The sequence below is a fragment of the Solea senegalensis genome, linkage group LG16 (genome assembly GCF_019176455.1).
Source record: "Solea senegalensis isolate Sse05_10M linkage group LG16, IFAPA_SoseM_1, whole genome shotgun sequence".
Taxonomy (NCBI): Eukaryota; Metazoa; Chordata; class Actinopteri; order Pleuronectiformes; family Soleidae; genus Solea; species Solea senegalensis.
The window spans coordinates 5,597,160-5,607,694 of NC_058036.1; the positions used below are offsets into that span (position 1 = coordinate 5,597,160).

The 10,535-nt window shown below is 45.2% G+C and overlaps 1 long non-coding RNA gene across 1 annotated transcript; it reads left to right on the forward strand.

Moving 5' to 3' along the window:
• Window positions 1–91: 91 nt before the first annotated feature.
• On the forward strand, window positions 92–3,827 carry LOC122782610. The gene is made up of 3 exons (XR_006361938.1): window positions 92–571; window positions 1,164–1,236; window positions 3,542–3,827. It is a non-coding gene; the product is annotated as an uncharacterized LOC122782610 (long non-coding RNA).
• The last annotated feature ends 6,708 nt before the right edge of the window (window positions 3,828–10,535 follow it).

The following is a 10,535-nucleotide window of genomic DNA, read 5'->3' on the forward strand; positions in this document are numbered from 1 at the left end:
AGGATTTCCCCCCTCCTCCTCCTCCTCCTCCTTCTTCTCCTTTTCTTTTTTCTCCTCCCTCTCCCTCTCTCTCTCTCTCTCTCTCTCTGGGAAACAAATGTCTGCAGCCACTTTTTTTTTTTCCTTCCACGCGCACACTCCTCACAGCCAATGGCAGCGAGAGAGCCACTGACAACATCCCCATCCCGCCGCAGCGCACAGAGGCAGCGCCGCTGACAAGTGAACGGCCCATGCCGCTGGATGACGACAATTAAGGGCAGTTTTTGTTATTTATTATTAATAAACATTGACGCGACACGTTACAATATAAGGTGTTTGGCTACAAATAAAAAGTTTTCTGAAAATGCTTAAAAACAACAACAACAACAACCATCTGCATCACTTTAACTTGTATAATGGCAACACTGACACGAAATGTAATAAGGCGCAGGTTAAACGAAAAAAGGTGTTTTAAAAGTGTCCTCTCATTCACAGAGACAGTCAGTGTGCTGCCATGTCCCTGCCTGCACCAAACATGAGGGGACTGTCACCGGGAGACACCGAGGAACTGGACACACACAGAAATATCAAGGTAAGCCTGTTTTTTCTGAACATTGGATACATTTTGTGATGCAACAGTGCAATATATATAATTTATATTTATTATTATTATTATTGTTGTTATTATTATCATCATTATTATTATTATAATAAATAACAATACTGAGTGGTGTCGTTCGTTCTCTATCTGTTGAGGCTGCATGCATGAGGGGAAATTATCCTCCTCCCTTACGTCACTTGAATTTTGATCCCGCGTGCCCATCTCAAAATAATGTGCCGAGGGTTTTTGTCACGGTGTGGTAAATGTATCATCTTAAGAGGCTTTGTGGAACACCCACACCCACACACACTCACACACTCACATACACAGGCACACAGAGAGAGAGAGAGAGAGAGATTTGAATATTGATTCAGTTTTATACAAACACAGGCAGACTGGCTTTAATGACTCGTCATTTGCCTCTGTCTTGTGTGGAGAAGGCCACAGTCAAAGGTGCAGTGACAGCTGCTGGAAGAAGAGACTGTCTCTCTCTTACCCCTTACACACACACACACACACACACACTCCCCCCCCTCTCACTCACTCACTCTCTGACATGTCTTCTGACACATTCCCATCACAGGAGGCAGTTATGGATCATAACCCCTGGATTCCTTTTTAACCTGCAACAGAGAAGGAGCTGCAACACAATCCAGGTATCACTGTTATGTATTTTATTTATTTCAAATAATGAAACCCCATGTTGTACAGTATAGAACATGTGTGACATCTGTGCACTCCAAAGTAATGTCAACTATTTTTTGTACACATTAGTAAATTTGTATACCTTATCAAGACAATAATATAGTATAGAAATGTAAGGTGCAATTCTGCTTTAAAATGTAATAGTAATTGTCTACAAAATACTTTTGTAGACCATTTATTTGCCTGAATAAGAACCTTATTCATGCACTAAAATGGCAAACATACACACCAAATGTGCAGTGGTAATTATCTAGTCATTTCTCTCTTTTTTCTAACATTTTAGAGTATTTGCCTGTAGCCCTGTGGTGAAAATGACACAAAATGTCTTATTTCTTTTGATTTAATTCACTCTGTGCCCTCTCTGATAGTCAAAAACATACATTTCTGGCACATTTTCGTGCACAATAGTGAGGGAACTTTCTCCAAAATGTTCTTGATTATTATTATTATTCTTTTTACTTTACTTACACTGTCATGACGTCACCAGACTTCCTACATTTATAGCACATCCTATGCATGAAGTAGTCACACATTTTAGCCACCAATAACACCCACATCATATTGTTTTTACGCACGCGCTCCCTCGCAGCAGCTGCAGACTCGCGTGGAGAAACGTGACGCGTGGCGCTGTTATTATCCGCTGCATCTCAGCGTTTAATAAAAAAAGAAAAAAAAAAAAAAAGAAAAGCTAAATAATTTATTAAATGTCGGAGCCTCCGCGGGGACTGTGTGTATCTTAAAAGGACGTTTAAAGGGAGAAGGAGTTAAACGCCTCTGGCGAGCTGCGCTCCCTCTGACTCTCGGCTAATTGACGACGACGCCTTTTATCTCCGCCTCTGCTCCACTCAACCTGAGGCTGAGGATTTGCGCAGGGCCTGCTCCAACCTGTCATTTCCTCCACTTAATGCCTAGAACAGCATATTCTCTTTCAGCACACTGACCTGCTGGATGTTTAACCCCTGTTTGATAAAAGAAGAAAAAAGAAAAACATATATTATTATTATTAATGATGATAATAATAATAATAACAATAATAATTATAATAATAACAAGGAAGTTGCCCCAAGTCACCTTTATCATAAATAATAATCAGGCATATCAAAGAAAAATAAAATAAATATGTGGTGTTTTTGTGGAAATGTAAACACTTTTCCAAAAAAATAAAGCACAGCTGTTGTGAGTTATCTGAATTTAAAGCTGCATATTTACATATTTATTCTTATACATCTCCCCTCCTCTCCTCTCCTCTCCTCGTTTAATATTCGCAAGGCTGAATGAGAGGAATGTGTTGGTGGAATTCATTCCGAGCTTTAAAAAGAATCCAATAAAGCCAATTTATAGCGAAATGCACATAATCTGCTGCTGTGTCAAAAAAAAGAGTCCTTTTCCTTCTGTGTTTGTGGATTCAAATTTACCCCACTATTATATGTTTGCCTTATTACAGCAAACAAACAAAAGTTTCTACAGATAATATATATGTATGTTTTTTTAAATTTAATTTAATATATGAAAAATATGAAGTATTTTCACCTTATTTTATTTTCAAAAATGTTCCCCTTCTCTTGATATAAATGTAATGACTCATTATTTGATTTAGGAACATGTGCACAACCACAGTGAGTTCTTTTTTAAACACAGTAATTATTGTGTAAAGATATGCAGTGTGAGTGTGTGTGAGTGAGATGAACTGAAGTAGGATAATCACAAGCTGTATTTTAATTAGCCTGGCCGGTTTTATGGATATGCTGCTGCTGCTGCTGCTTTGCAAAAGAAAAGAAAGGAAGGTGCACTTTGTAGCGAGCAACATTTCTAAACTGAGGGATTCCCTGCACTATTCTCCTTTTTATAAAAGAGCTAAACCTTTGTGTCATGTAACATGTACGTGACCCAGAGGTCGTGAAAACACGCTCAGATCCCTCCTCAGGGATTAAAGAGGGAGAAAACCTCCCTGAGTGTCACTGTGAGAGGACTTTTCTCATCCTCTGCTGAGATTTTTATCTCTTCAATTACAAATTTAGTTTAGGTTTAAAGTTGAAATGGTTGTGAAAGATGCTTGTGCTGTTGAGCGAGTCATTTCCTTGCTTCCAGGTTGTACTTTTAGCGACATAAAGGTGTGTTAATTAGGGAAATCAAATTCAAATGTGGCACCTCTGTAAATGCTCTGTGTGTGTGTTTGCCAAGTTTAACAGCTCTTGCCATTAATATGACATGCCTTTTAATTAGTGCTATAATTGTTTGTGTTGTGTTTGTGTGCAGGAGTTTGCCAGCAAACAAACGGATGCAATTAAAACACAACACACACTTGCCTTCAGATCATCAATGAGGAAGGCAAAGTCAAGACTGGCAGAAAACAGACAAGGACAAATAAAAGGCGGGAGAGAAGACTCCGCTGCCTCAAGGTTAACACTGACTCAAAGGAAACGTGTGAAGAGCTCGTCTCGGCACAATGTGGACACGTCACCGACTGTGGATCATAGCAGCTGCACTCGTGATGTTTTAATTAATGATTTTTATTTAAGTGAATTAAAACAATTTCCCCTTTTTTTTTTTTCCTCCCCTTGTCCTATTTCTTTCTCTGTCTCTGACTTGTTCAAAGCAAATGGAGACATTTGTGTTGATATCACTGTCAAACCTTCTCTCTCTCTCTCTCCCTCTCCCCCACTCCTGCTTCACCTCTTCCACTCTCTTCTCCTCCTGTGTGCTGAGGTGTCTGCATGGCGTGGCGTGGTAAAACCTGCCCTGCAGACTGGACCTCTCAAGTCTTCAAAGGAGGAAGGAACTCAATGTTGGGGGATTTGTTCAGGCTTATTTGGTAACCTAGGATTTGAATTGGATTCTGGGAGGCATTCATAACACATTTGGAAATGTTACATTGTGTGATTTTACGTGTAATCCCCATAATAATTTTTTTTTTTTTCTAGAAATGGTCACAGCACAACTGTGACTATTCACGATTTATCAAATGGTTTTCTTGTCTTGCCTCTCGGGGGTTAGGTGTGTGCCGCGGACGGGGAGCGGGACCATCTCAGCATGGTGAAGAGACAAAATCCCCGTCTTTTAAGCGTCCTCTCGACACTTTATTTGTCCCGATTTCCTGAATATGGGATGAGGTCAGCTGCCGTGACTGCACCAGACCAGTACGACCTTGGTGGGTTATGCACGACACAGAATGTGATTTTATTAAAGCCACGGCAATAGATTAGTAAATAAACTGTTTTCATTTCTCCACCAGGCCATGTTAAGCACCAACTACTGCAAGTCTTACTTGTTTCATTTTAAAGTGCACCCTTTTAAGTAAGATTTAGAAACTTGCCCTTTGTTTTCCCCACATTAAGTTACATTTCTTAACCCTTTAACACCTAATCCTCAAAGCCCTCAATTGTTTTGCTTATTTTAACCATAAAAGGGACAAAAATGTCATGTAAGTGCTTTTGTTATTATTTACAATTAACTGCATGTTAAAATAGTGAATTAACAATTTAATTTAGAAAAGTTGTATATGAGCAACATATTTTGTGTAAAAAGAGGCCAAAAAAAGTGTGCAAAAACTATGCACAGGCGTTTTTCCAACTCTCTCCTCTGTGGTGAAAAAGACGCTCAGTGAAATTAACATATAACCACACGTTGGCTTTAGTGTGCAACTTCTCGGCTTTCAGAAGCGGTTGGGATTTTTCCGATGGCACCAACTGTCGTGTAAGTACCGCAACGTGTCGTCTGTGACGCGCTCGGGGTTAAAGGGTTAAAGAGAAGGCATCTCTTCTCTTTTCCTGGTGGAATTGTTTTTGTTTTGTTATATATTTCAAATTATTTTAACTAATGAATCTCCATCAGTGTCTGGATCACCACCAAAACTGTCAATTTCTTTCATATTTTTAGCTCTGCTGCTCATTTTAGTTCTGAGCCAGTGTTTCTGCACAGGAGAAAGTTTTCACGTCACGCTTGTTTAACATGTACATCTGACCATGTGTGATAAAATCATGTACGGTGAGCGTCTTCCACGGTGGAAGCAGCAGCTGGTGTAGTAACGGTAGATAAAGCTGTTGGGAGTGGACGGGGCCTCACTTATTAATTGTTGATAAACACCGTCCGTCGCATGGTTTGGTGGCTCCAGGCGTTGGATTCCTTGTCTGCTACATGCAACGCTCCCGCCTTTGCTTGACAAGAGTGAAAGTTTGTCTCGGCGTGAGTGTGTAAATCAGTGTTTGTGCCCTGTCCAAACCCCACTTTGCTTTGAATGACACTTTGGCGATGCCACCAGCTCCCCACTTCGACTTCTCAAGCTTTACCCCCTGTCAGTGCCAACTCTGCCAATCCCTCTCATGTCTTTAATATCTCTTTTTGGACCCTTGGGTTTTGCCAGTGAAGGCTCCCCAGTGACAGTTGGACATCGCCGTCACATTTGAGAGACAGTGGCTGGTGTTTGTAGTGTTCCCAGCCCCGGGCCTGTGGGGAATCTGTGATGGCTCGCCTGTCAGCCGGCCCCTCCCCTGTAATTAGGAGAGTAAACACAGTGCCTGGCTCAGCTTGGGGGAGAAGTAGGAGGGAGCGGAGGAGGGGGGACCGTCCGGCTCCTGTCCTACTGCTCCTTGAGCTGTCCAGGAGCAGCTTTGGACTGACAGAGTGTGATATGCAGCCCATCAGTCAGACTCCACCTTTCTTTACATGACATTAGAATAAGATTGATTAATAGTCTGACCAAAAATCATAAATAGTGGATGTGGTCTAACGCACCCAGATAATGGAAATGCAGAGCCAAATTATGACGCCATGTATTTATTTGGTTGCTCCACAATTTCCACTTCCTTTGCGCTGACCGGGAAATTTAAGTGCTGCCAGTTTAACTTGTTCCACTAACAGCAACTAACTAATACTAACAAGCTGCCAGGGGACATCACCACCTAGTGTAGTGGAGGTGGATGCAATTTAGTGATTGTATACAGGAAACACGGGCAGCTGTCCAGTTAAAAAGTGCTGAAAAGAGTGATGAAAAGCGCCCGATTTCTGTTCTGTGTTGAGCATCAAAGAACCCACTGTTGGAGGGAAAAGACAAAGAAACTCGCCACTTAATGTGATCGTGATCTCAGAAGTGATGAAGCCGTTTCCTCCGGGGGTGTTTCATGTACACTCTCACCACCAGTATCACACTCGATCGCGACTCCAGCGAATAATAACACCAAACACCGCCACCGCCACTCGAGCTCTGTTCCTCCTCTTTTCACCTCTCTCCTGGTTGCTGGGGGGACTGGTCAGCGGGCTGCAGGAATTTCGCTGTGGCCTGGAGTTGTAGCTGCAGCTTTGGGTCGGCGCGGACAGGGTGGGGTGGGATAGGATAGGATGGGATGTGGGGGCGGGGGGGTTTGTCCCACCCAGCCCCAGCCACTCCGGTCTGCCTAGGCAGGGAGGCTGGCTGCGGGAATGCCGACTCCACCAGGGGAGGAATTTCACTGGAGGACCTGCCAGAGAAATACCATGCGGGGAGTGATGAAGAGAGAAACCTAGACAGTCAAACAGAGAGAGAGAGAGAGCGAGAGAGTGAGAGAGGAGGATCTCAGCCAATTGAAATGCAGCCTGTCTGTGACATTCTGGTTTTGTAGGAAGGTTACTGATGATGGGCCAGTTGCTGAAGGAGCCGGTTGCCACACAGACACAGTGGCACCGCATCTCACTCCATGCTCGGGCTTCAGTGGGTGAAATATGCAGCGTATTCAAACATAATGTACTTTTCCTCCCCCAAAAACACGAGAACTGCATTTATGAATCAGACGGTGTGTAAATCGGTGCGTGCGTCAGGCGGACAGGGTGCATGCGAAGGCCGGGTGCCTGAAGGCCCAGTGTACTTGCCAGAGTCTTTACGGCGCCCAGAGAGCCATGCTGCAGCATCATGGTCCACAGCATGGAAAGACATGGGGCAGATGGGTGCAGTGTAGCAGCACAACCTCCCCCCTTTCTCCTCCCAAATGTGAGGCAGCAGTGGTGGGAATGGCACAGTGTGAGAGGCAGCCTGGGTTCATGGTTGAAACAGAAAAGCTGTTGGAGGGGCATGTGGGGGCTGAGAGAGGAGAGAGTGGGGGCGGAAAGCTGTTTGAGTGCGGGGGGGTATAGGGGGCTTTGGTGAAGCTGTTGGTGGAGCATGGATCCTGCGATGGAGAGGGAAAGCCAGTCCCCCTGTCACATCCCTTTGAAATCCAAGTACAGGGGCACGAGCCCAGGGAGGAGTGGCAGCGTGGCCCAGCGCCTGGGCAGACAGGCAGTCACCACACTGGGCCGCGGTCCAGCTCGACTCCCCCCCAGCCCCTTCCAACCTCAGCCCACCCCGTCTGGCCCAGGCTTATGGGAGTCAGGCAGCCGACCCCCAGTGGACAGGCTGGAGCCCTGCACTACTACGAGTCTCATCCCAGCTCATCCAGAGAGTCTCATACTCTGCTGTGACTGAAGCAGTGGCAGCATCCACCGGCAGGAGAGGCCCCTGTCGCAGTGTGTGTGTGTGTGACGTCCGCTGCCTCGCAGTTCCTCCTGCACCCAGGCCTCTGGATGGGGGCCCAGCAGAGTCTGCTGCTGATGATAACCCCCCCCACCTCACCACCAGACCATTCTGCCTTCAGGGCCTGCACTGGTCTACACATCCCCATGGCAACAGTGGCAGGGCCGTCCACACTATGAGTGGGCAGCAAGCCAAGTGCTGCCAAATTGGGATGAGGGAGAGACATTTTGGGAGAACGCTCACTCCGAAATCTTTCCACCTTTATTTTGTCACCGGGTCATTGTGTTTGTGGAATGAGATCAAGGACTGTGGAGCGTTTGTTATGTGCCTCACAGTTTCCCATTAAACAACACCTTCTGGAAAAAAACTGACCTCAGAGGCGTTCACTGTGTGTAAAGGAGCCCTTGTTATAGCAACATTAAGCCCGAGTATACACAAGTAGTTCAATGACATTCACTGCAGCCACCTAAAGTTACGGTGTAAGTGGCTGGCTGTTTACCGAGAGTGGATATCTGCTGTTTGTTTTGTTGTTCTGCTTTCCTCCCGTAAACACTGCATAGATTTCCTTGAGTGTGTGTGTGTGTGTGTGTGTGTGTGTGCGCGCGCGCCATGTGTTACATTTGCTGATAACAGGATTTACTCGAATTGCAAATCACCAGTTGAGGAAAGGTTAATTGTCAGTGCAATTGGTAGAATGGGTGCGTGCAATAATTATTAGTCGGTGTCGCTTTATTATTTAGGGATGCTAATTAAGCGTCAGCTGTGCTCCCCTTTTTGGATCACAACTTCAAAATGCGTGTCAAATTGCATTAAGTTCACTTTGACATTTATCAAAAATAAAGGAGTGCTGTTTTGAAGATGTCCTCAGTGTGTTTTGTGTTTTTTGTGAAGTCAACTTCAGAAAATGCTCAGTGGAGTGCGTCCTCATTTTATCCGCTGTGAGGACAATACCGTCTGTGATTGGTGTGCTGTTTGCTTTTCTTTTTTTTTTCTTTTTTTTTGGGCAGCTTGCCGTTGTTGTGCCGGTTTTGGTAATTGAAGCATGCCTCGAGAATGATATTTGATACACGCACAAAAGCACGCGATTTGAAGAGTGTTCTCCGAGCACAGACTCGTCTGAGTATAGCGGGGCTTGTGTGTGCCACCCATGTGGACGAGGCTGGCATGAATCTGGCGTTTAGGTGAGATGGAAAGTGACAAAGGAAGAAAGCAAGAGATCAAGGCATGACTGCCAGTGCATGTCATTGCCCTACACTCTCATCAAATAGCCCCGTGCTGCTTTATGTTGCTGCCCAGACGCAAATTAATTTGGATGCTTGGAAAGACTGCGGAGCCCGGGACTCATCTCTGCCCTTTAAAAAAGAAAAGACACCAGCAGAGAGCACTCTTCCAACAAGAGGGGGCAGGGGCCAAGAGAGGGGCTTTGATGGACTTCAGCAGAGAGCAATACCAGTGTCTGGAATAAGATGGGAGGGTACAGAGGACACGGTTGAATGTGCTTGTCCTGCTATGATGACAAGATGGCTCAGCCACCACTGTGCCACTGGCCTTCCCTTGCTTTCCACCACTACTCTCCCCCCGAGGACACAAGTGAAGTAGTAAGGAGTGAGGAGGGGGAGAGAGGAGTACTGATGGTTAGCCACCATTTAATCTTCTCCTTGGCTCACTGCAGATTCTTTCACTACATGCCTCACTCCCTCCTCTCCCCAAATCTGTACCTGCTCATCCCTGGGCCTGCTTTACAGGGGGGCTCTTGATCAGTGAGGTGATGGAGAATGGCCCTCGTCACACACTCCCAAATAGGATCGGATTGCCCGGGAGCAAAAAGGTTAGCGATTCATGGAGCTTGGTAAAAAATAGCGTAGGTATAGTGGTGGTGTGGGGGGTGCTTCGGCAACCAGAAGCTACCAAGACATTAGTTTTGTTTGAGGTGAAGTTTCCACGGTTCTACGGTTTTGGAGTTATTTGTGGTGGTGCAGAACTACGAAAGGGGGGTAAAAAAAAAAGCCACTGTATATGCTGGTAAGGCGGTAGAAGAAGAGGGGAGTGAGGTGGAGGTCTTGTGAACGTGAACATGCCCCAAAAAATCTTGGTGAAAATGTACAAGTCGTTTTTGGTGAAAAAGTGTCGAAAATTGAAAGTGAGGGGCTGATGAAAATGAAACATAGCTCTTATTAGGTCATTTTTTGAAATGTTTCACGCACGTTAATCATGTCAGGACGATCCAAAAAGTCAACAAGGACTGCGCTGTAAATCCTCCAGGAAGGCCGCTATCTCGGGTTAAATCGCCATTTTTGGGACTTGAATTTGTAGCTAAGAAACCTTAGGATTGGAAGACGGCTACCACTGTACAAACACAGCGACTTCTGCTGTTATTGGTTCCACAGTAAGACAGTCGTACACATACTGCAGCTTGTACTGTATCCGTGCTCTTTCTGCCTTTTCTCTAGAACACGGTCCGCTCGGAGGTGGAAGTCATTCCAAGTTACGAGTTTCCGATGTAAGTGGAACGCAGCATTGTTCTCCCCCTGGTATGTCGTTGGCATGTCGTTAGCCTCCCAGGGCTCGGGGAAAAAAGAATGGAGCCCCCCGTGTGTGCTTAAATCTCAGGGTTTGTTTGTAAGGTGCCTGGGGAGAGCTTCACCCCTGCTGGAAGACGAGGTAAGAAAACAGCAGCGTGCTGATTGAAGGAGGGATGGACACTGGAGCAAAGGGTAAATAAAAACACATGCTGGGTCACTGAGCAGCCCCCATGGGTTCATTATTATA